Source organism: Protopterus annectens, chromosome 3.part0 (genome assembly GCF_019279795.1).
Source record: "Protopterus annectens isolate FY-2018-M chromosome 3.part0, PAN1.0, whole genome shotgun sequence".
NCBI lineage: Eukaryota > Metazoa > Chordata > Ceratodontiformes > Protopteridae > Protopterus > Protopterus annectens.
This window is the reverse complement of record NC_056731.1, coordinates 1,979,333,354-1,979,357,578: the sequence shown is the minus strand read 5'-3', so window position 1 is coordinate 1,979,357,578 and position 24,225 is coordinate 1,979,333,354.

Here is a 24,225-nt window from a genome sequence, read left to right as displayed (position 1 = left end):
CTCTCAGAATTCTGTTGCAATGACATCATAATAGTGTACTGACATTTCTGTCATATAGTGATATCAGAGATGTGACATAAAGTTCCATAATGTAGGTTCTAGAAGACTGACTACTGTTAAAGCTTGGAATCAATGCTACTCAGTAATATACAAGCACAAGGTGGCTGTTTACAACAGAGCTACTTTCTTCTCCTGAGTATTTCATTACTTTAAAAAATGAACTGCCACTGGGTGTTTAACATATACGTTATTTTCAATTGGTATATTTTAAGCATTATAACAGCACCACTGAAGAAGTCAGAAATGGACGACAGTTTGTCTTTGAAAGACAGGAATGATGATTCTAAGGATCTGTAAGTACAGATTTTCTGGGACCTCCAATGTCATTTTGGGGCTCACAAATTATGAACTTATTAACAGACCAGTATCATTGTAGCTGTAGTTGTTCAGTAGTGATGTTACACATTAATTATTCTTCAGAATGTGTAGTGCAAGCTCTTATATAGTCTGTGTGTGTGTGTGTGTGTGTGTGTGTGTGTGTGTGTGTGTGTGTGTGTGTGTGTGTGTGTGTGTGTGTGTGTGCGTGTGTGTGAGTGTGTGTGTGTGTGTGTGTGTGTGTGTGTGTGCGTGTGTGTGTGTGTGTGTGTGTGTGTGGTTAACTGGAAAACTATATCCAACCGGGCTAACACCCAGAAAAACAGATTGTATCATGAATGTTGAATTTATCTACTTAGGATGAAGCATATTAAGTCATACAGATTGAAAACTGAATTAAGAATATTTCTTATAAAGGCTTTGGATCCTGTATTTTGGACACCCATAAGATGTATAGTATTAATGAAGGATAAATGTTTTACATGTTCTGTCTCTGAGACAAAAGAAAGAGAAGTATGTGGAGAAGAAATGTCATTACTTTCTAAGCGAATAGTGCCATCTTCACTAAAAATCTGGAAGCAAGTCTGTCAAATGTAGCATTCTTATTGAAATTTTATATGAACATTTTTAACAGGAAACTGTAAGAATGAGAGCTAAAAGTTAGAATTACACCATGATTAATGGTATTACTGGACTGTAGAAGTTGAAAAAAATGTAGATTTAATGGATATGCAACATGGACATGTATCGGTGGTAGTGAATACTGGACTGCAATAGTGTTTTTGTGTGCAAATTGAATTGTTAGTGGAGAAGCTTAGTTGTACATGTGTGCTACTGTCATAAAATTTTAAATCACAATCAAAAAGACAGTCCCCCAGATTCTCTATGCCTTTCACAGTGTGCAAGATCAGTGCAGGAGCTCTAGCAGGTCATATGTCTGCCGTGCGATCCAGGAATGGCCTGCAGGGGCGTGCACGAGCGATCCTGCACTAGTCCTGCATGGACTAAGTCCCTGTATGCAAATCACCCCATTTGCAGGAGAAATCCATGCAAATGAGGTGAATTTGTGATCCAGGAAGCTTGCAACCAGCCGTGCAGGACTAGTGCAATCTGTAGAAATGTACTCGGTTGTCTTGCCTTAAGGGCTGTTGCTGGGTGGCACACTGGTGTTGTGAGTTATGTGACACTTTGGTTGTGATTGGTGTTTGTTTGCATTTCAGCTTTGGAGGTCCTTGTTGCTTGGGCAGGTTACTGTTAAGGGCCTCCACATATGTGGATTTAATGTCGCTATGTGTGGGTGTTGGTGGTGTGGGTTTAGAAGGGCTATGTGTTGCTTGAGGTGTAGTGTGGGTGTTAACCTTCTCCTCTTGACTGTCTAGCACAATCTTGGGTGGAGACAGCTTTGCTTCTAGTTTGGCTATGTAAGTGCATCTCTCACAGGTTGTAGTGTTGGGTGGTAGGAAGAGAGGGTTGTCTCTGTACATGAGGCAATTGCTGCATTGCTCCAGTATGCCCAGATTCACCAGGTGGACAAAAGAAATCACCAGAAGCTAACCCTTGGACATGCCTGGTTTGGTGCTTTTTTTCTAAAGTACAGGAGCTGTTTTCCCTTTCCTTAGCAAGGTACTTTGCAGTTATATGCTGTTTAGTGCCTATGATTAATTTCTCCTTATTAACAAGGAGTGTTGAGTGCTTGTATCAGTTTAAGGCTTCCTTGTGCTTTCCAGCAGGTATTAGAGCAAGTGCTAGTCACAGGGATGCTTAAAGGTAAGATACAAAAATGGTTTATCCTAAACACTGCAGTGTGCACTAGATAAGTTAGATGTGAAAGTAGGTAACTTAAGTTTTACCTGTCTAAAAAGTTAAGTTTTAGTGGAGAGTCACTATTTTTAAAACAGCTAACATTGAAAGGGGGTGGTCACTTTTGTATTCTGGTACTATGGAATGCAGTAGGATGGCCAATAAATTTAAAATAGTTGAAGGGGAGTAATTTCACAAAATGCCAAGACCTGCACAGGCACAGAGTGACTTGGAGGAAGAACAACCTGAGCCTGCCCCAGTAGGCAGATGGAGGCATGCCCAGTATGCTGAGGCCACGGCAAAGAGAGAATGCATAGCACATACACTGACACAGTAGGGACCCACTCACACCTCTCTCTGACTCACACATACAGTAAAAGGGATGCCAAACATGACACTATATTTGCTCAGCCATGTATAGGGAGTGTACTATGAGCATCCTACATAGGCAGCCCTCAAGCAACATCCACAATCCTGGCACACCCACAAGATAAGTCAATCAACCTACTAATTGCCAAGTGGAATAGAATGTGTCATTACCTATATCTATAGAATGGATGTGAGCATGCAAAGGAATTGGGTGGTTGAATGTTATGGCACCAGAAAGTAGACACCCATAGTGGCACCATGACATCTGTAAGACATACTGGAGTCACCACAGTAGCCAGTACTACACAGGGTGAAAAAAGCCACTGCAGGAAATGTGCTGGGTGACATGTGCGTCCATATGACTCACACATGCCAGTCAGGGAGGTTCACATGCCCAACAACAGTCTCAGCCAGCAGGACAGGTGTAGACAAAGCCAAACAGACCCTGTGCTATGGTCTCTGAATGATGGCTATGGGTAAGCTCCCCCCAGGCCTACACAGACAGACAACAGCAGGTCAGGCAAGTGGGATGTTAGTTCTGAAGGGCAGGAAGTCAGACACTAATATGTAGGGCAACCAAAGCTAAGATCTGTAGAACACTGGTATGCCTCTAGTATGCATGATAGGTAAGAATATAGAATGAAATGGAGTATGTGACATACTAGTACAGTCATAGCAAATGTGTACAAGTGTCAGATGTGCCCCCCCACCTACGTAGTAATGTAAGAGCAGTCAGGTGTGCCCCTCAATCCTGTGTAGAAATGTAGAAATAATCAGGTGTGTCCCTCCATCCTACATAGTAATGTAATAACAGTCAGGTGTGCCCCCAGTCCTGTGTAGAAATGTTCAAATAGTCAGGTGTGTCCGCCCATCCTATGCAGAAATGTAGTAACAGTCAATGCCAAATGATTGACGGATACCCTGCAGAAACAGCATGCTACCTGTGGGTGTTCCACTCAAAGGTCAGCATTGCAGCACAAACTACCTGGACTCAATCCACACATTCAGTACAGATGGGCATACTGGGCATGCTCACACACTTAGAGAAATGAAGGCAATGTCAGTCAACAACATACTGAAAGGTCATACTGGGCATGCTCACACACTTAAACACATGAAGGCCATGTCTGCAAACACCAATGGACCAGACATATCTGCCAGTCGCAGATGTTAGTGCAGACACTCCTCAGTATGCACCACTCATGCTTTGCACCCGCAGTGGTTGGGAATACAGACATATATGTAAGGACAACACACTGTAATAAGCCAAAGGTAGACGTACATAGATGTGTGGAAGAGGGTGACTGTGACAAGGAGACATCCAGGCCTGTCCCACCCAGCACACAGCCAAAGAGCCACAACCACATGAGGTTCAGATGTCACTCACTGCAGATATTAGCCACTGGTATCTGTCAGCATTACAAGCTATGTGGTGCATGTACTAGCTGTGCAGCATGACTGTACAAGGAAGTAGTCATCTAGCAGCTGTATACACATATCTGTGAAATATGACCCTGTGTATACCCACATGTGGTGTGTCAACCTCTAGATGAATGGGTTATGGCCTATGCACACACATTGCCCTCCCCATAGCCCTACTATGACAAGCCTGCTGAGGTCATCCACTGTGAAATACACCTTTGGGAGAGTTGTAGCCCAGTAATCTCCATGGCGCATCCCATAACTGCATACTGCTGAAGTGTGATAAACTAGTGAGGTAGGAGTTGCAATCCCAGACATGGCAACTGTGTGCGTGTGTGTGTGTGTGTGTATGTGTGTGTGTGTGTGTGTGTGTGTGTGTGTGTGTGTGTGTGTGTGTGTGTGTGTGTGTGTGTGTGTGTGTGTGTGTGTGTGTATCTGTCTGTATGTCTGTCTGTCTCTGGGTAGAGAGCAATGCTTTTTAGGGTAATCACACTACCTACAACTGAAATGCTCTACTTTGGTAAGGCTACTGATGTCATCCACCTAGAAATAGTTCTCTGGGAAGATTGTAGCCCAGTAATATCCATGGTGCATGCCATAACTGTATACAGCTGGAGTGTGATAAAATAGTTAGGTAGGAGCTCTAATCCTAGACGTGGCAAGTGTGTGTGTGTGTGTGTGTGTGTGTGTGTGTCTGTCTGCCTCTGTCTGTGTAGAGAGCAATGCTTTTTAGGGTAGTCACACTCCCTACAATTCAAATGCTCTACTTTGGCAAGGCTGCTGATTTCATCCACCTATAAATACACCTCTATGAAGGTTGCAATCCAGTAATCTCCGTAGCGCATCCTGTAACTGTGTACTGCTGTAGCATGATAAGTTAGTTAGGTAGGAGTTCTAATCCCAGACTTGGCAAATGTTTGTGTGTCTGTTTGACTCTGTGTAGAGAGCAATGCTTTTCAGGGTAGTCACACTGCATACAATTTGAATGCTCTACTTTTGTAAGGCTGCTGATGTCATCCACCTAGAAATACATCACTGGGAAGGATGTAGCCCAGTAATCTCCATAGCGTGTGCCATAACTGTATACTGATGTAGTGTGATATTGAACTCTGGTAGGATTCTATTACCACCCATGGCAGTTCTGGATGTTTTGTGTGTGTTTCAATGTCTGTGTAGGGAGCAATGCATTTTAGGCTAGTCACACTCAGTACATTTCAAATGTCCTACTTTGGCAATCCTGCATATGTCATTCAATGTGAAATACACCTTTGGGGAAGGAGTACTCAAGTAATCCCTGTGGTGTGTTCTATAACAGCTTCATGCTGTAGTGTGATATAGACATATGTGATGGGGTTTTATACCCACACCTGTCAATTGTGGCTATTTTGCATGTGTTTCAATGTCTGTGTAGGGAGCAATGTATTTTAGCCTAGCCACACTCACTATAATTTGAATGCCCTACTTTGGCAATCCTGCTGATGTCATTCATTGTGAAATACACCTTTGGGGAAGGAGTTCTCCAGTAATCCCTGTGGTGCTTCCTATAACAGCTTCACACTGTAGTGTGCTGCAACCTCTGTTAAGTGTTCTGTACCCACACATGTCAGTTGTGGATGTTTTGTGTGTGTTTCAATGTCTGTGTAGGGAGCAATGCATTTTAGCCTAGCCACACTCACTACACTTCCAATGCCCTACTTTGGCAATCCTGCTGATGTCACTCATTGTGAAATACACCTTTGGGGAAGGAGTTCTCCAGTAATCCCCGTGGTGTGTCCTATAACAACATCATGCTGTAGTGTGATATAGACCCCTGTAAGGGGTTCTATACCCACATATGTTGGTTGTGGATGTTTTGTGTGTGTTTCAATGTCTGTGTAGGGAGCAATGCATTTTAGCCTAGCCACACTCACTACAATTTCAGTGACCTACTTTGGCAATCCTGCTGATGTCATTCATTGTGAAATAAACCTTTGGGGAAGGAGTTCTCCAGTAATCTCCATGACACATACTATAACTGAGTAGTGCTGTAATCCCAGACATGACAGGTGTGTGCACGTGTGTGGTGTCCATGTTTGTAACTAATATCCTGTGTGGAGGTCGTTATGCGTGTGTAACATTTGGGCCCACTGTGGCGCAGGTTTTGCAAATTTCTTATATGGTGACCCTAGTATATATCATAATGTCCACCATAGAGGGATAACATATGTGAAATAGCCAAGAAGCTGGGTTGCAAATTCATACCCATACATGTTACATCAAGACCAGGCAAACAAAGTTAGCAACCCTAGTATTACCCAGTGAACACTGTCAACCCATGTCTCATACACACACACACACACACACACACACACACACACACACACACACACACACACACACACACCCACACACTTTCCTAGGCAACAGCCATTATGTTGGTAGTACACTGCATATTGCCCACTGATAGTAACTATGCAGTGATTGCAGTGGGCTACAGAGGGCATGGCACCCTGTCCATCTGTCCAATAGGAACTTACATGCAGACAGTGCACCTTCCCCATGTTCCGCACTGGACACCTGCAACACCTGTGGTGTCATCAAATGTGACCCACAAAGGACATACCATGTCTGAAAACATGCTCTGTATAGACAGATGCCACTGACACCAGGAAATGCTGTTAGCATGCTATCATTGTAGGTGCAGGGTAAATCTGCTGTCTATTACCAGTTCCCACCACATGAGGCCAGGACTGGCACATCTGATGATAATCTGTGTACACAACATGGGCCAGACCCCCCAGGTACAGTTTCACATGTCACTGTACATGCATGTGGGAGATGTGCACATCACAGACACCATTCATGTCATGGACTAAGGAACACATACATGGCAAGCAATGCACAGCATTGGCCAAACGCAATAGTCACCCAGGTGACTGGATGGTGAATACAATACCCACCTGTATGTGCAAATCCAGAAACTACACACCTGAGCCACAATGCAGACCATTGTCATGTGGCCTGATGCCAAGGTATACCCATCACATAGCCTTGTATAGCCATCTGGCACAGTTGACCACTATACACCCGTGAGTCAATGCACCCATGCATGTCAGTACTGTGTGTGTGTGTGTGTGTGCGTGTGTGTGTGTCTATGTGTGTATGTGTGTGTGTTGTATGATGCGTATTATCACATTTGCACTCACTATAACCCCCATTAGCATACTGAAGCATTCTGTCCGATGTCAGACACCTCCCCATACCCTTTTCCCATATAACCTCCGTATGACCCCTGTGGTGCATGTGATACCTGCAGGGTAATGGGTTGTGGCAATCTCACTAGCGATGAGCTGCATTCCTGGCCCTGCCAAGTGTGTCAATGTGTGTGCATCCCTGTGAAAAGGTGGCTGTGTTGACGCTGGCACCTGTTCATGCAGGCAGGCACGTGTACTACACCTACCGTATAGCTACCATATCCCTGTTTTAGATGTTGCTCACCATCACATATACGTTCTGAGGGCTCCACAACATGTAACCTATGTGGTGCATCCAATAACTGCAGAGAAATGTGATAGCACTACATAGTTGTCAGGGGTTTGATACCCTGTGCTAGTAGGTGTGTGACACAAACATGCTTAAGTTTTACTCTCCCACCCTTCCATGACTAGTCTTTGCCTCTGTCTGCCTCTCTCACTCCCTCTCTGGTGGATGTGGAGATTTACACCCGCTTTGCTTAGGCAGCAGCATTAAGTGATGTTCATGATCAGCTGATGGCCTCTGCACAAATTGCAGCCCTCCTCTAGCTGATTGCATGTGGAACAGCTGTGGTAACATTCCCATAGCCAATTGCATGGAAACACATTCCAATATCTAGGAACATCATGTTGGTGTTGGGCCTTTTCATTCACTGTGAGCAGGAACTCGATCTGGTGTTTGGCAGACAGCATCTCAGATGCATTGGGAATTTACCTCTAACAACATACACTGTGGAAACAGGGCAACACACAGGAGGGAGATGTGCCTGACCTGACTACAGACTGTAAGTGCTGCTTTACTGCATTTGGAGTAATGTTGGTTTAACAGGGTGTGTGTTGATATGGCTGCCCTACATGTTTTAATACCTGCCATGTCAGTGCTATGTTTATGAGGAATCCCCAACTGTAGAGTCATCTGCGGACTGGGCAGTGTGTGGTGCCTTTGGTTTCATGTGTTACCCACAGAGCATCTATCTGTGAACTGCAGAAGGTAGTGTGATGATTGAAGTCTGTAGATGGTGAAAGCCATGACAGTTACTGACTTCTTATCCCTCAAAGGACATATGTTGCAACAAACCCTGTTACAACAGTAAATGTATGAAGTTACCACAGCAACATGCCAATATTGGTCCTGTGCATGTACTTCCAGCCACAATTCTGTCAACCTTTCTACATGTCATGCATTAAGAGGTGCATATGTGCTGTACACCATAATTAGTGACATCATATCTGATAACAAGCCAGTGTGATAGACTGCTACACATGTTATGTACAGTAGGGGCTCTATTTGATGACAAAACCTGGACATTCTGTGGTTGTGTGTACAGTACTGAGGTCTGTGTACTTATGGTCAATGTCGACAGTGTGTGTATTGTTAATATTTACTTTGGCCTGTGTACAGATTGTGGTAGATGTCATTTTTCTTGGTCCCGTCCTATCTGATGTCACATGCTGCTCCACTGTATGTTACCGTATTAGCTTACATGTTTGTAGGGCCATACACACACATGTCCCATACCACAGACAGGCATCAGACCACACTGTGTAGTGGCCCAGTATTTGTAAGGTTAGTGTGTGAGTGGCACATATGAGGATGGTGTTGAACAGATAGTCCATATACTGTAATATTATGCTAGCTTACCATATGTGGCTGTGGCTGTGTTCACATTGGTTGTGGTTATGCACTTTCACACAGGTGTATCTTACCCTGTGCTGTGACATGCCTGTTGAGCCTGCTATATAAGCAGGTACATGTGCATTCCCCCATAGGAGATGTAGGCCAATGTTGAGCCAGTCTGCCTGTAGCCTGCACAGTGCTTTGTTACATGCCTAGCAGCTTAGTGTACTTACCTAGTGAGATGTCATATCCAAATACTTGCCAGATGTACTACTTCTGGGCCTCCCTTAACAGTCATGTATGTCAGACAGAGCAGTGGGATGCTGTACAGATGTATGTCAATATCTAGTGGGTAGTATGTGGCCATGGCACATCTGTACCAGCAGTTATTATGTGTCAGGACACACATGGGTGTGTGAATGTATAACCTATGGGGGAAAATGTATACCAGTCATTATGTGTTATACCCATCTACATGTCTGTTAACATCCACATTGTCGGGCTTGGTCCACATGTTTTGCACTAAGGGGTTCTGTGTATACCTCTGGACTGTCCAGAGTGTATCACAATGTCCACATATATTGGCAAATATCTCTGCTGTAGTCCACAGAAGCATTACGTGCTAGCAGCAGTACTGTACTATGATGTCCTTAGGATGTCTGTCAGTAGCCAATGGCGCACATGTGAAAAGCAGATGTGACCTCCCACACACACCATGTATGTGAATACAATCCCTATTACAGTAGCAATAGTCTACTAATATACCTGCTATACATACCTGACATCCCCTTGCACTACGAAGTTGGGACTATAGGGGCTGAGGTAGGACTACACTCCATGTTCAGGACATATGGTGACAATATATGCATATATAATTATCCAGATAGCTATATAAATATTTACACATATACATATAGACATACATAGATGGGTATGTATATGTACATAGATATACATATACACACCCAGATATATATATATATATATATATATATATATATATATATAAGAGCAATATATGTCTACACATATACAGATAGTGATACATATGCATATATACATATGGATATCTACATATATATTGACAATAGTAGGTATATCAAAATAGCTATGTATGCACATATAGTTATAGATATCTACATATATACCAACATAACTAGGCATATCTGTACACATAGGATGTGCATACATATATAACTATATACACATATATCTATATATACATATATGTATAACTATATATACACATATATGTATGTATGTATGTATATATATATATATATATATATATATATATATATATATATATATATATATATATATATATATATATATATATATATATGTGTGTGTGTGTGTGTGTGTGTGTGCACATATGAAGATATGTACACACGGCCATATATATGTAGCACTATACAGATGAGTATACAGACATATGTAAGAGTATACATGTGTATGTACATGTAGACATATATAGACCTATTATATGTATATGGCCATATCCCTGTCATGAGCAAACGTCATGGTTGTGTATACTCTCCCATATGTATCTCACCATATGTATCTGCTATGTGCACATTCTGATTAAACATATGTGATGCAGCAGTCATATTAATAACAAGGACTACACAATTTAGGAACTACTGGCAAATGTTCAATAGTACTCAATATGTGTATTGACTGCTTTATTGGTAAAACAACAGCAGTCTTCACAGTGGTCATGGCATAGTGGTTAATTGCTGTGACTTCAGTGTAAAGTATCCTGGGTTCAAGACATGCAAGAGCTGTTCATTTTGTTGCTTGGAGAACATGGGCTGTTGGATAGAGTGGTTAAGGCAGTTTTGAGCAGCTTTAAGTGGGTTTGGGTGGGTTTGCATGAAGCTAAGCAATGCTAAGCTATGTGTAAATGTACGGGTGCCTACACAGTGTAGTCTTTACTTACCAGTGCGCAAATCAGCTCAGCTGTAATATTGCAGCAATTCTGATACTTGCTAAGCATAGCTTAGTCCTGGTACGCAGGACAAATAACCCAGTCTGATAACCTGTAATAAGTGTATGTAATGCCATGTACAATACATGCACCTATGTGCTGTCATTACAGTGGCAAGGGGAGTGAGTGTCATGTGTGGGACACAAGACATATATGAGGCCTGTACAGCACTGTTATCCATGTGAATGTGTTACATACAGGTGTAACCCAGGGTATGTGCTGTCACACTGGCATGTAGTGTATCAAGGCAATACTACTGTTGACAGTGCTAACCCAGGCAAGAGCAGAGTGTGTAATGTAGTACTGACAACAGGCACATCTGCAAGCATGGTTGGACACCGAGGCCTCCCTGTTGTATCCCTGGTGTGTGAGCTGTGTCACAGTATATACCCCTTACTGGGTAATGATCCATCATGAGGAATGTAACTGTAGACTACCGCTTGTACAGCATGTTAGTGAGGGCATCTAATATGTAGATATGGCATACAGATTGTTGTCAGATGTCTATCAAATACACTCATGCTACTGCATAGCTACTTGCCAAGCTGATGACTGTCAGTCCCTGTACAGATGTGCAAATGGCAGGTATCCAGCTGGGATATGTACAGGCAACCTCAGCTTGATTGAAACTGACATGTCTGCCCAGCTATGTAAGCAGTGGCACATATAGGAGATGTCAACCTGTATGCACCACATGCCACATGTACCTCCACTACACTAACACAGTCAACAGAACATGCTTGGGTACAGGTCTCCATCACATACACTAACCATGTGTTGTAATGCATGTTGCATATATGTCACCCTGACCACCTCAGTGGCCATGTGCAGGAGGCACCAGGAGGATTGACTGATGCATGTTATTCTCACCCTGACGGTCACGACAGTAGTGCCTGTCGGTTGATTGTCTGCTGCCACCTTGCAGGTGGCAGGATAACACTGTACACACAACCCCTACACAAGCCCATCTCCCCTTGGACAATAGCTAGGTACACAGCTATGACCACCTGCAGGGATGCACCCTTGTACTGACACATGGGTACATACACATGACTGAGTATAGCAGTGTCTGCAACACCCATTGCCATAGTCAGGTGTGGCTGCTGCTGTATGGGACATTACATGTACCCTGTTAAACTTACCCCCATACTTGCTACATGAGCCTTGCAGTACCAGCATAACAGTGTTTACAAATGGGGTAATAGGCATGGGATACCATGGTGTTCTGGCATGTGTGTGTAGTTGTGCATGTCCGTATATCTGTAGGGTACAGCATTCCAAGGGCACATACTCCTATTACAATACCCATTGCCACACAGTATTACAGATAGTGTTGTTGCTGCCCATAGGTGAGGCATGACAATGCAAAACCCTACTATGCTATACTATGTGTGTGTGTGTGTGCACATATGAAGATATGTACACACGGCCATATATATGTAGCACTATACAGATGAGTATACAGACATATGTAAGAGTATACATGTGTATGTACATGTAGACATATATAGACCTATTATATGTATATGGCCATATCCCTGTCATGAGCAAACGTCATGGTTGTGTATACTCTCCCATATGTATCTCACCATATGTATCTGCTATGTGCACATTCTGATTAAACATATGTGATGCAGCAGTCATATTAATAACAAGGACTACACAATTTAGGAACTACTGGCAAATGTTCAATAGTACTCAATATGTGTATTGACTGCTTTATTGGTAAAACAACAGCAGTCTTCACAGTGGTCATGGCATAGTGGTTAATTGCTGTGACTTCAGTGTAAAGTATCCTGGGTTCAAGACATGCAAGAGCTGTTCATTTTGTTGCTTGGAGAACATGGGCTGTTGGATAGAGTGGTTAAGGCAGTTTTGAGCAGCTTTAAGTGGGTTTGGGTGGGTTTGCATGAAGCTAAGCAATGCTAAGCTATGTGTAAATGTACGGGTGCCTACACAGTGTAGTCTTTACTTACCAGTGCGCAAATCAGCTCAGCTGTAATATTGCAGCAATTCTGATACTTGCTAAGCATAGCTTAGTCCTGGTACGCAGGACAAATAACCCAGTCTGATAACCTGTAATAAGTGTATGTAATGCCATGTACAATACATGCACCTATGTGCTGTCATTACAGTGGCAAGGGGAGTGAGTGTCATGTGTGGGACACAAGACATATATGAGGCCTGTACAGCACTGTTATCCATGTGAATGTGTTACATACAGGTGTAACCCAGGGTATGTGCTGTCACACTGGCATGTAGTGTATCAAGGCAATACTACTGTTGACAGTGCTAACCCAGGCAAGAGCAGAGTGTGTAATGTAGTACTGACAACAGGCACATCTGCAAGCATGGTTGGACACCGAGGCCTCCCTGTTGTATCCCTGGTGTGTGAGCTGTGTCACAGTATATACCCCTTACTGGGTAATGATCCATCATGAGGAATGTAACTGTAGACTACCGCTTGTACAGCATGTTAGTGAGGGCATCTAATATGTAGATATGGCATACAGATTGTTGTCAGATGTCTATCAAATACACTCATGCTACTGCATAGCTACTTGCCAAGCTGATGACTGTCAGTCCCTGTACAGATGTGCAAATGGCAGGTATCCAGCTGGGATATGTACAGGCAACCTCAGCTTGATTGAAACTGACATGTCTGCCCAGCTATGTAAGCAGTGGCACATATAGGAGATGTCAACCTGTATGCACCACATGCCACATGTACCTCCACTACACTAACACAGTCAACAGAACATGCTTGGGTACAGGTCTCCATCACATACACTAACCATGTGTTGTAATGCATGTTGCATATATGTCACCCTGACCACCTCAGTGGCCATGTGCAGGAGGCACCAGGAGGATTGACTGATGCATGTTATTCTCACCCTGACGGTCACGACAGTAGTGCCTGTCGGTTGATTGTCTGCTGCCACCTTGCAGGTGGCAGGATAACACTGTACACACAACCCCTACACAAGCCCATCTCCCCTTGGACAATAGCTAGGTACACAGCTATGACCACCTGCAGGGATGCACCCTTGTACTGACACATGGGTACATACACATGACTGAGTATAGCAGTGTCTGCAACACCCATTGCCATAGTCAGGTGTGGCTGCTGCTGTATGGGACATTACATGTACCCTGTTAAACTTACCCCCATACTTGCTACATGAGCCTTGCAGTACCAGCATAACAGTGTTTACAAATGGGGTAATAGGCATGGGATACCATGGTGTTCTGGCATGTGTGTGTAGTTGTGCATGTCCGTATATCTGTAGGGTACAGCATTCCAAGGGCACATACTCCTATTACAATACCCATTGCCACACAGTAGTACAGATAGTGTTGTTGCTGCCCATAGGTGAGGCATGACAATGCAAAACCCTACTATGCATGTGGCATGTGCATGAGATGCACATCCCTGTAGTACCAATGTTGGGGTATACTATGGGTTGCATCACAGTCGCAGCCAATGTGTGATTGTAGGTATAGCAGAGTGTCATTATGGATTTCAGGGAGTAGAATATCCAGTGGGGGATGTGGGTGCTGTGTATACTGTAATTACATCAAGGTACTCCCAGTATATGTCACATGTACCATGTTATTGTTACCACTGCCACCATCAATCATACAGGTAACTGTTACCACAATCCAAGCCAGTTAAGCATGTGACGTGTGCAGCCTACCTGTAACGCATTGGAGACATGGTCAACTTAGTTAGCATTGATAGGCCCTGGTATCTCAGATGTGTGTGTGGCTATGTGCCTGTAAATGTGTATATGATGGCATGTCACACTACATATCATCCAAATACACCCATTACATCACCCATTAGCATACTGTACATGTCAGGGGATGTTCTGCATGTACCATGTAACCTGGAACACACCTCACCCTAAACACTGTGTGGTGTGTGCATTGTCAGCCCCACACGTCGGTATCACGACATAGCTAGGTAGGGGTCTAGTCCCAGTGTTGCCAAGTAACAGTGTGCATGTATGTGGATGGGTCTACATCAGGCTGCAGGGTATACACGGCTCCCTGGGCCACCTGTCCATGTGGCACAGGCAATAACCAGTTTAGTAACCTGTGAAATGTGTTTGACTGTACCCCAGATATGTCACAGCCATGGTGGCACCACAGTGACATACCCCGTTGTGGAATATGACTGCAGACCATCATCATGCTGACACATGTACACCTACAGCACAAATGGATAACATTATAGGGACTGCAATCAACCAGTGTTACTAACAGCTATAATGCATCCTTGCTAGATGCCTACACTACCCCACAAATATGCCTTACAGTCTACTCCCTACAACATGGTACACTGCAGTACTGTGGTACAGTGTAGTACAGTCACAGTGTGAATCAGAACCATATCAGCCTGTCCCTGCATTGATGGCATGGATGACAAGGATGTGGCACAGGTATCATCATATCCACAGGGCATCCTAATGATGACACATGTACACCTACAACACACATGGATAACATTATAGAGACCACAACCAATCAGTGTTACTAACAGCTATAAGGCATCATTGCTGGATGACTACACTATCTGCCAAATATGCCTTATGCTCTACTCCCTACAACGTCTTACACTGCAGTACTGTGGTACACTGTTGTACAGTCACTGTGTGCATCAGAACCATATTAGCCTGTCTCTGCATTGATGGTATGGATGACAGGGATGTGGCACAGGTATCTTCATATGCACAGGGTGTGATGTTGGTTTGCCAGAGGCTGAGGGTGGGCCATACATTTGACACCATTGTGTGTGGGTAAGGTGTGTACTGTTGGGGGCTGAGTGAGGTGATGTGGTGTGTGTAGGTATGGGGTTGTCCTAGGTGTGATTGCATAGTGTGTGGGTATGCATGCACACAGTTCTGCCATGTGGCTGCCCTACACAGGTGTTCATGGACAGCTGCAGACCATACCTGGCAGGTTGTGCAGTTCACTGCCTCCGGTCACAGACATGTGGACTGTGCTTGCCAGGGGTTCCACGGGCACATCCAGGTAGAGGCCTCAATGTGCTACTTTCACCTGCTGATGACATTTTGTTTGCTGGTACCAGGTCCCTCCTGGGACTGGCCAGGACCATGTGCACGTTGCCTGCTGTGGTGTGGTGTGGACAGCACACACCCCACACTGCCAGGGCTGCTACTACCACTACGGGAGCCGCTTGGTGCCTTGGCACATCCACGTTGACAACCAGCTATTGGCATTGCTGGCCTACATCCACGCGGCTGTCGCCGCACTCCCACCAGACGTTCAAGCATGGACAGACCACGGTTGATGAGGGCCATCATCTCACCAGATCATCTATCCATGAACTCAGTTAATCTATGGATGGCACCAGCCAGTTCACGGGCATTGTCATATGAAGATGTGGGAGCAGCCCTCTGCAGCCTCAGGCCCTGTCTGTGGTAATGTTCTATACATGCCTACACCACCATGACAGCCTGAAACATGCTTCTGCTGGTACCAGCTATGTCACCTCTGCCAGGGGCATGATGTCCAGCGGCCCTACCACGAGCACCCTGGGACATCTGTTTATATGGTGGCCTGCTGGACATCCGGCTATGCCTGCTGTGACTGAACACAGTAGGCATGGTTACCACACTTTTCTGTGCACTGCCACCAAATGCCAGCTGTCCCTCCGCTATGGCCACTGATGATGGGGTGTGTGCAGGCACTGAAACTGTGTGCGGAGGTGGGGTGGCTAAAAGGGGGATGTCAAATGTTGGCACAGTGTTTTCCCCTGACAACCCCATCTGTGCCTCAACATTGATATCATCATCTTCGGTGTCTGTAAGGACACCAACATCAGATTGTATGCAGGAGGAACCCTGACCCCTCTCGCCACTTGTGGGGGAAAACAATAAATGCACTTTAAAACCTGTACATTATTGCCTAACAATAAACACACACACACACACACACACATACACACACACACACACACACACACAGGTGAGGTTGCACAATGATAGTACACACAGTCCTCCTATTACCCATCTGCCAACATGCAGAACATATGGTACAGAACAGCATACAGTTCAGCTATAGTCAATCCATGCTAGCAACAGTATACATGTGTGTGATGCATGTGTTGTGTCACTAGGTGATGCCCCTTCCCCTGGATACCACTGCACCCATCCACACAGTATTGCTGTGAACCTGCTCTGCACCCTACCATGTATTGTGCACCACAACTCACAGGTGTGCAACCCATTGTGAAATGTGTAGTACTGTGTCAGTTATGTCAGCTTTAGTTCTCACAGCCCCTATATTTTTCAGAAACACATACCAGTGGGATGATATGTTGACAGTTGTCACTGGTAAATGCCTGATGCCTGATTTACAGCTGTCAACATCAACAGACCATGTATGACCACTCCAATACTCTTACACTGACAACCATCAGAGCATACCGTGACTATGGGGGGGGTGTACACACATTTATTGATTAGACGCACACATCCATGATCTGCCATGGGACCACATCACCGCATATCTTAGCAGTACATGAGTCTGATATGTGACATATGTCCTGTACTTTCACATGTAGTGTCTACAGGTTGTGTAAGCTGTGCAGCTGCTGACCAAAATGCATACACACCATGTGGGCATATGTGTGCACACCCTTATCATGACAGTTAATCACACCTCCTGTTGTGTGCACTACAGCAGTCACTGCTCCTGGCAGGGGTATACCAGTGTGGGCTATCTACATTTGCCAATGTATGTTCAGTCTGCCCTAAACAAGTCCCCCTATTCTGCATGATTGCAAGGTCTACTCATGTGCACAACCCATGTTGTTAACATGCTGCTTTCACTATTGCTGTGTGGGTAGGGTTATGACTGCCACAGGTCCTGCACCTGACTATGTGCAGATAGAGCCATTCTTAGCATCCATTGGATCCCTGCTGCAGTGCACTGGTGTGTCATGCTGAAACCCCCCTTCAGCCTTTATGCAGATGCATGACAAGTGCACCCTACACACATGTGTCACTTTGCAGTGTCCCATACACTGAATACCACATGTTGCAGCCTAGACCCAGCTGATAATGTGGACTACTGTAATGCCTTATGCCATAGTGTATCTCTGCATCAGTTGCCATTGTCCTACAGGTATATACACAGGTGTTGCACTGTATATGGGTGTTGTTCTAAACATGTCCCTACTGTAGGCCATGTCTACCACCAGTATGTTACTCCTTGTGGACACATTCCACAATGACAGGATCTTAGTTATCATGCAGGTGTCTGCCATACACTTCCACTACACCATCATGGTCACCCCTGTGAGTCCATGCATTTCACAGTAACAATACATGCACATGTACAGCATGCATCCAGGGTAGGTGTATTAGATGTGTGCATGGAATATACCTTCACCATTACATGCCCGGTGTGTTGGCAAGCATCTACATAAAACATACTCACCAGCTACAGGCTGCTGCCTTGGTGGTATCCTGGAGGGACCTACATAAGAGTGTGAGAGATGCAATGTCAGTGGCCACACCTGTGGCAGTGCTACAGGGTGGGTGCAGTATTACAATACATAAACGGTACATTCCCATGATACTACCACATCTAGACATCTGTTTATCACTACAATGCAGCAACACAATATATCTCTGATATGTCAGACATGCATGATCTACCTGTACCAATGTGGATGTATACACAACAGTGGTCTACTGATGTGCATGCATAGATATTCCCATTTACCCAGACACCAGATATGGAACAGCTGCATAGCAAACATAACACATACATATATTGGGCCACATTGGTAATAAGAACAGCATGCAGGTACATTGATGGCACCATGCCACCAATGTTGGAATAATTCAATATAGCACATGAATGGGAATCATTAATATATTTATCAAACAATTGGGCAGTATCAGAGTCATTACATACCAGTTGGGGTGGGTATGATGATTATTGTTGGAGATATGGTGGGGGGAGAGAAAGATGTCAATTAACAACTAGTATATTCCTGTAGTCCACATTACTTTCCTAGTCAGTGCTGTTATATGTACCTTACAAGTCTTACTACACTACCCTATAGCCTTAGTTTGGACAATGATATGGCTGTCATCGTCGTTGCACATGAACCGGTTTTACCTGCAGTATACACCTCTTACCTGGCATACCTGTGGAGCGAATGTTTGTTAACACCAACTAACTGTTTCTACACATACTCCCGGATTCCAGGTTGATGTTTTGCACATAGCTATCCAACTCTTTCTGCACAGACTCTGGCCATGGGTTGACCACATGGTGGTGTGCCAGGACATATCTAGAATATTTCCCTCTTTCACCTTTAGTGACCTGACACATACATATACATGCTTTCCTACAGTTATATTATGTAGTACAGTGTAGGTGACAGTGACCAGTGATACTTTATTATTCAGAGAAACTACAACACTCACAATTTCCTACAATACCAGAGTGAACAGTACCAGTACAGGTTATAATGGTCTGTATTTCTCAGCACAGTATTCATATCCAACGTATCTGTGGGAGCAATGTTTGTTAGCACTACCTGACTGTTGCCACACAAAGTTTCAGATTACACATTAGTATTATGCACATACATCTCACTCTGTTAATGTACACACTCTGTTCACAGATTGACAATATGGGAGTGTAGATAGGACATACTTGAATTATTACTTTCCTAACAGTTTTTGGGGTTGCAACTGTGACGGGTGTGTTCCCATAGATGTTTGACAATCATTTGTATTCCCTGTTTGCTGGCTAAACATCTGGGACCATCCCACAGACTTCCCAGGGGGACAGGCAGCAGATATGGGCACATATACTGGACATTCTGGACATATCTGCACAGTTGTGGGGAATGATTCTGTATACAGACTACTACCACTGGCAGGATTCGAACAGTGGCTATGTGTGCTATAAAAACAATGGTTCACATTTCAGTTGCATGTGCTATTCAGTTTTTGCTGTTTGCATTTTCCCTGTTTACTGTATATGTGGGGATTACACCTGTCATATACAGGCATTCCTACACATTAAATTTATAGTGCACAGTGTGGGTAACAGAGTGCTTACTACAACAGTACTATTATATGATTGCAATTCTACATTACTATATGATACCAGAATATACACATGCAGTCCAACAGTTACACCTGTTTTGACATACTATTACACTTTTATTGATATACAAACAATATGAGACTCTTCCTGCCATATTCTCTAGTGGATGCAGTACTTGCCTTGAACAATACAGGTCTTATACAGGCAATGAATTTACTATTACTTTTATTTTTATTCCCTATGACAGTAAATGCATGAGTATTACTGACCTCCCTCGTGTCGCAACCTCACCAGGTGACTGATGTGGGCCTCCTGGTTCACAGCCTGCTCCATTGCAGCTGTGGGGGACAAAAGAGGTATATTTTGCCTTATCTATCCATGATATACCAGAACTATCAATTATTACACACAGACTGGGGTGATACTTACACATGACTGGGACATCCCCTGCCACTCTAGCCTTTTGGAGCCACTCCTCCAAGATGTCCCCCTTATGCTGCTTCAGGTCAGCATAGTGGTGCCTGACCTTCTCACCAGTTTGGGATATGACAGTGACACTGGTGAGGTAATGGGCGAGATGGTCAGAGGCTTCTGCCTTATATTGGTAGCCTTGGTACTGGCCCTGCAGCAGTCTCTGATCATGGTCTTTAACTAGGAGTCCTGCCATGACCTTGGACTCCTGGATGCAGCAGCACTGTGCACAAAAGTGCACACCTTCTCCCCTTACTGCCATAGTGCCTACAAGGGGAAGCTACAACCAGTTATGAGATGTATTCCCACCTCTTGGGTTTAAGTAGGGTTGATTTCCCGCACTTTTCTTTGACTGGCCAGTTTTGAAAAGGCTAAGCTATAGGCAAACCTGCTTACTGAAGGTTGGCATTGTTTAAAGGGGTATACCACTGAGCACAATGAGTTAGCTGGTCTACACATTGCTTACACCTTTTAAGCTGGCCTGTGCAATGCTTAACATTGCTTAGATTAGACCTTGCATTATATTTCCTTTTTAGCATTGATTTCTTATTCATTGCATCTTATATATCTGCCTGGTATACATGATTAATGTGTACATACACTCTATGGGGTCCTTGTGTCTTATTGGGGACTTCAACACTCTATTATAATTACACCTCACTTATGTGCTTACTGCTGTACTTCAGTTCACATATTTATGTTATCTAGTGGGTTATGGAACATGTGACTGTATACTGATTCCTTCCACAGGATCAGTTTTGTTTTACTATGATGAGGACTTGTTTGGTGATACCTCATTCCTTTGGACTTCTTTGATGGTTTGGTGGTTAACTACTGTGACTATGGTGTATAGGGTCCTGGGTTCAAGACCTGCATGGCTGTTTATTTTGTTGATGGGCAGAAAAAGGGCCGTTGGATACAGAGCAATTAAGGCACTTTTGAGAAGTTGTAAGTGGGTTTGCATGACATTAAGCACTGCTAACCTGCTGTTACATCTGCTTACAGAGTTAGCTTTTGAATTGCTTAACCAGTATAGGCATTGCTTACCGCTGTGCAAACAGGCTTAAGTCTGCTTACTAGTGCTTAAATATGCTTACTACTGCTTATTTGTGCTTACACCTGCTTACTAGAGCTTTATTCATTATTACACTGACACCTCACATGTGCATTTACTGCAGTACTCCAGTTCATGAAAATATGTTATTTAGTGGGTTATGCAACATAAATATTACTCATAATGTGCTTTGCCATGGAAAATGCTGCAGTGGGACTCAAACCGGGAATACCTGCTTGTGAGGCGAATGTTTTGTCCATTATACTATTGCTATGTTGTTTCATTTGCCTATATCTTCCTTGTTATCCTCTTTAGCCATTTAAGTTGCATTAACCGTAGCTAAGCAATGGGCACACCCGCATACCTATGGTTAGCTTTAATCAGATTTTTTTTTTTTAAAAAAGGGTTTCTTCATTTTATTTATATATACTGTTGCTGTTGTACACAAGGGGGACTGTTGGTGGGGATATGCAGTCACCTATGAGTTGTCTTGCTCATTTCATACCCCCTTCTGCTGTTCTTCATTGCTGGGGTGTGTATATTCTGAGAGCTCTGCTCTCAGACATGCTCCCTGCAGTCTTACACACTCTGTGTAAGCCTAGGAGCTCAGGCAGCGCACCTCATTACTATGCATGGTGCGCAGGCCATCCTGCTCCTAAACGGCAACCTCCATGCAGGATTAAGCTAGTCCTGCATGGAGGATTAGAAAATCTGGGGGAGTATTTCAGTCCACTGTTCTTTATTATCATCAAACTTTTTATTTCATCACCTTTTGAGGCTCATAAGGGCAATATTTAAAATCTGTCCCTATTTTTTGTCTTCTTGTCCCCCCTCCATTATTTTTGGCTTTGTCCAGATTTCTTGAGCTAGAGGTTGAGAGGTACTGAAAAGAGAGAACCCATAATTCTTTTTCATTTCTTTTCATGCCTCACTCACATCATACACCATTTCCAATGTCATTACTGGTGAGCATTAATAATAATAAAGATGCTGTAAGGTACACTGGGTACTCATGTTACTTTACATAAAAATATTTCATACTGCCCTTTTCAATAAATCCATTGGAATTAGCATTAGTATTATTTTATATTAAGTGGCTCAACAAAAAACACAATATAACGTACTTTGGAGCATATCTTTCAACTACTCATATTTTTCACAGAATGTCCAGATTTATGCCTCATATTTTTGGTCTTCATAAAATCTTTGATTTTTTTTTCCTGGAAAATCACTGAGAACTGAAGTCATTACATAATGACATACATTTGAATTTCAGACTTCATATCCTTCAGAAAAATGTATGCAGCACACATTCTATAATTTTAGCAACTTTCTAAGTTTATAAAAGGAGTATTTAAAATCTTTTTCTATTTTAGGGCTTATGTCACCCCATTATTTTAGGATTTGCCAAGAATTCTTGCACTATGAGATAGACAGGTATGCTTCAGAGCAAATGACTGCTCTACTTAGTACAGTAATTGAATTTGTTTCATTTTGTATTTCAGTCAAGGCCCTGCATTTAGTATATGCTTATTTACTGTACCCACGCATGTGTTGGCTATATTGGAGAATGCCAAACTGAACGTAACTCGAGTTTGTATTCATAGATGTGGGTTACGGTCAGTTCAGTGCTCTCCATTATCATTCACTTATCCTTGCGGTTTGGCTGTACATTTTCCTTGATATAGAAGTGACTGGTGGATTGTAAGATTTACGTGCATTTGAAATACCCAGTTGATATGACTCATTTTGGTAACTTAAATGCCTGTTTCACATATCTTATAATTAAAATGTTTAATTTCTGTATGTTTTACTATTTACATTCTGATGTGGGTCATGAAGTGTTTGAACACACATGAAGATCTAACCTGTAGCCATAATTTATTTATTTATTTTATTTTATTTTATTTATTTTACATTTGTTGACCGGGCTAGTCTAGCTGGAGACATGTCCATTTTCAGTAGAGGCCCGGGGAGAAAAGCTCCAAGAATAATACAGAGTTTCTTTACATAGTTAAAAACAGGAGTTATACAGATAATAGAGATAGCAGTATTACAAAAAGGTTTTTTTTTTTTTCCAATAGTACAAGTTGGTGTTATCATGGTCATTTTGTAAGGTACAGAGTAGAATTAAGATGGTCATTTTGTAAGAGACTGAGGTATGATGTAGATATATACTAGTAAGATAAATGCAATAATGAAGTTAATGGATACATAAAAGGGAGATAATAAGGGATGAGGTGGGATAAGTGAATATGTGAAGATTTAGTCAGGGTTAGTACAGGTACATAGCCAGTGATTGTTAAGGTAGAGTTTCAAATTCCTTTTGAAAAGTGAGAGAGAAGTTTGAGATGTGATTTCAGAGGGAAGTTTATTCCAAAGTTTTCCTACAGAGTTAGAGAACAGCGACTCACCTGCTGTGTTGTTGGGTTTAGTAGTGTTGATCAGTAGTTTGTTAGAGGAGCGTAGAGATGTGAGGTTTTTATAAGGTGTAATGAGGCTAGAGAGTCCAGGGATATTGTTAGGAAGATATAGAGTCTTATGGGCTATTATAAGCTGGTGATATTGAAGCTGATTAAGAAATTCAAGCCAGTTTAATTGTTTAAGATTTAGACAGTGATGGGTTCTGTAAGGAGAGCCTGTAGCAAATCTAGCAATATTATTATAGGAAGTAGTTAGTTTCCTGATGTTGTTCTTTGAGAGGTTAGTATAAATGGGAGAGGCGTAAAGCAGGGTAGATATTAGGTGGGTTCTGGCTATAGCAGTCTTAGCTGCTGGTGTAAGATAAGGT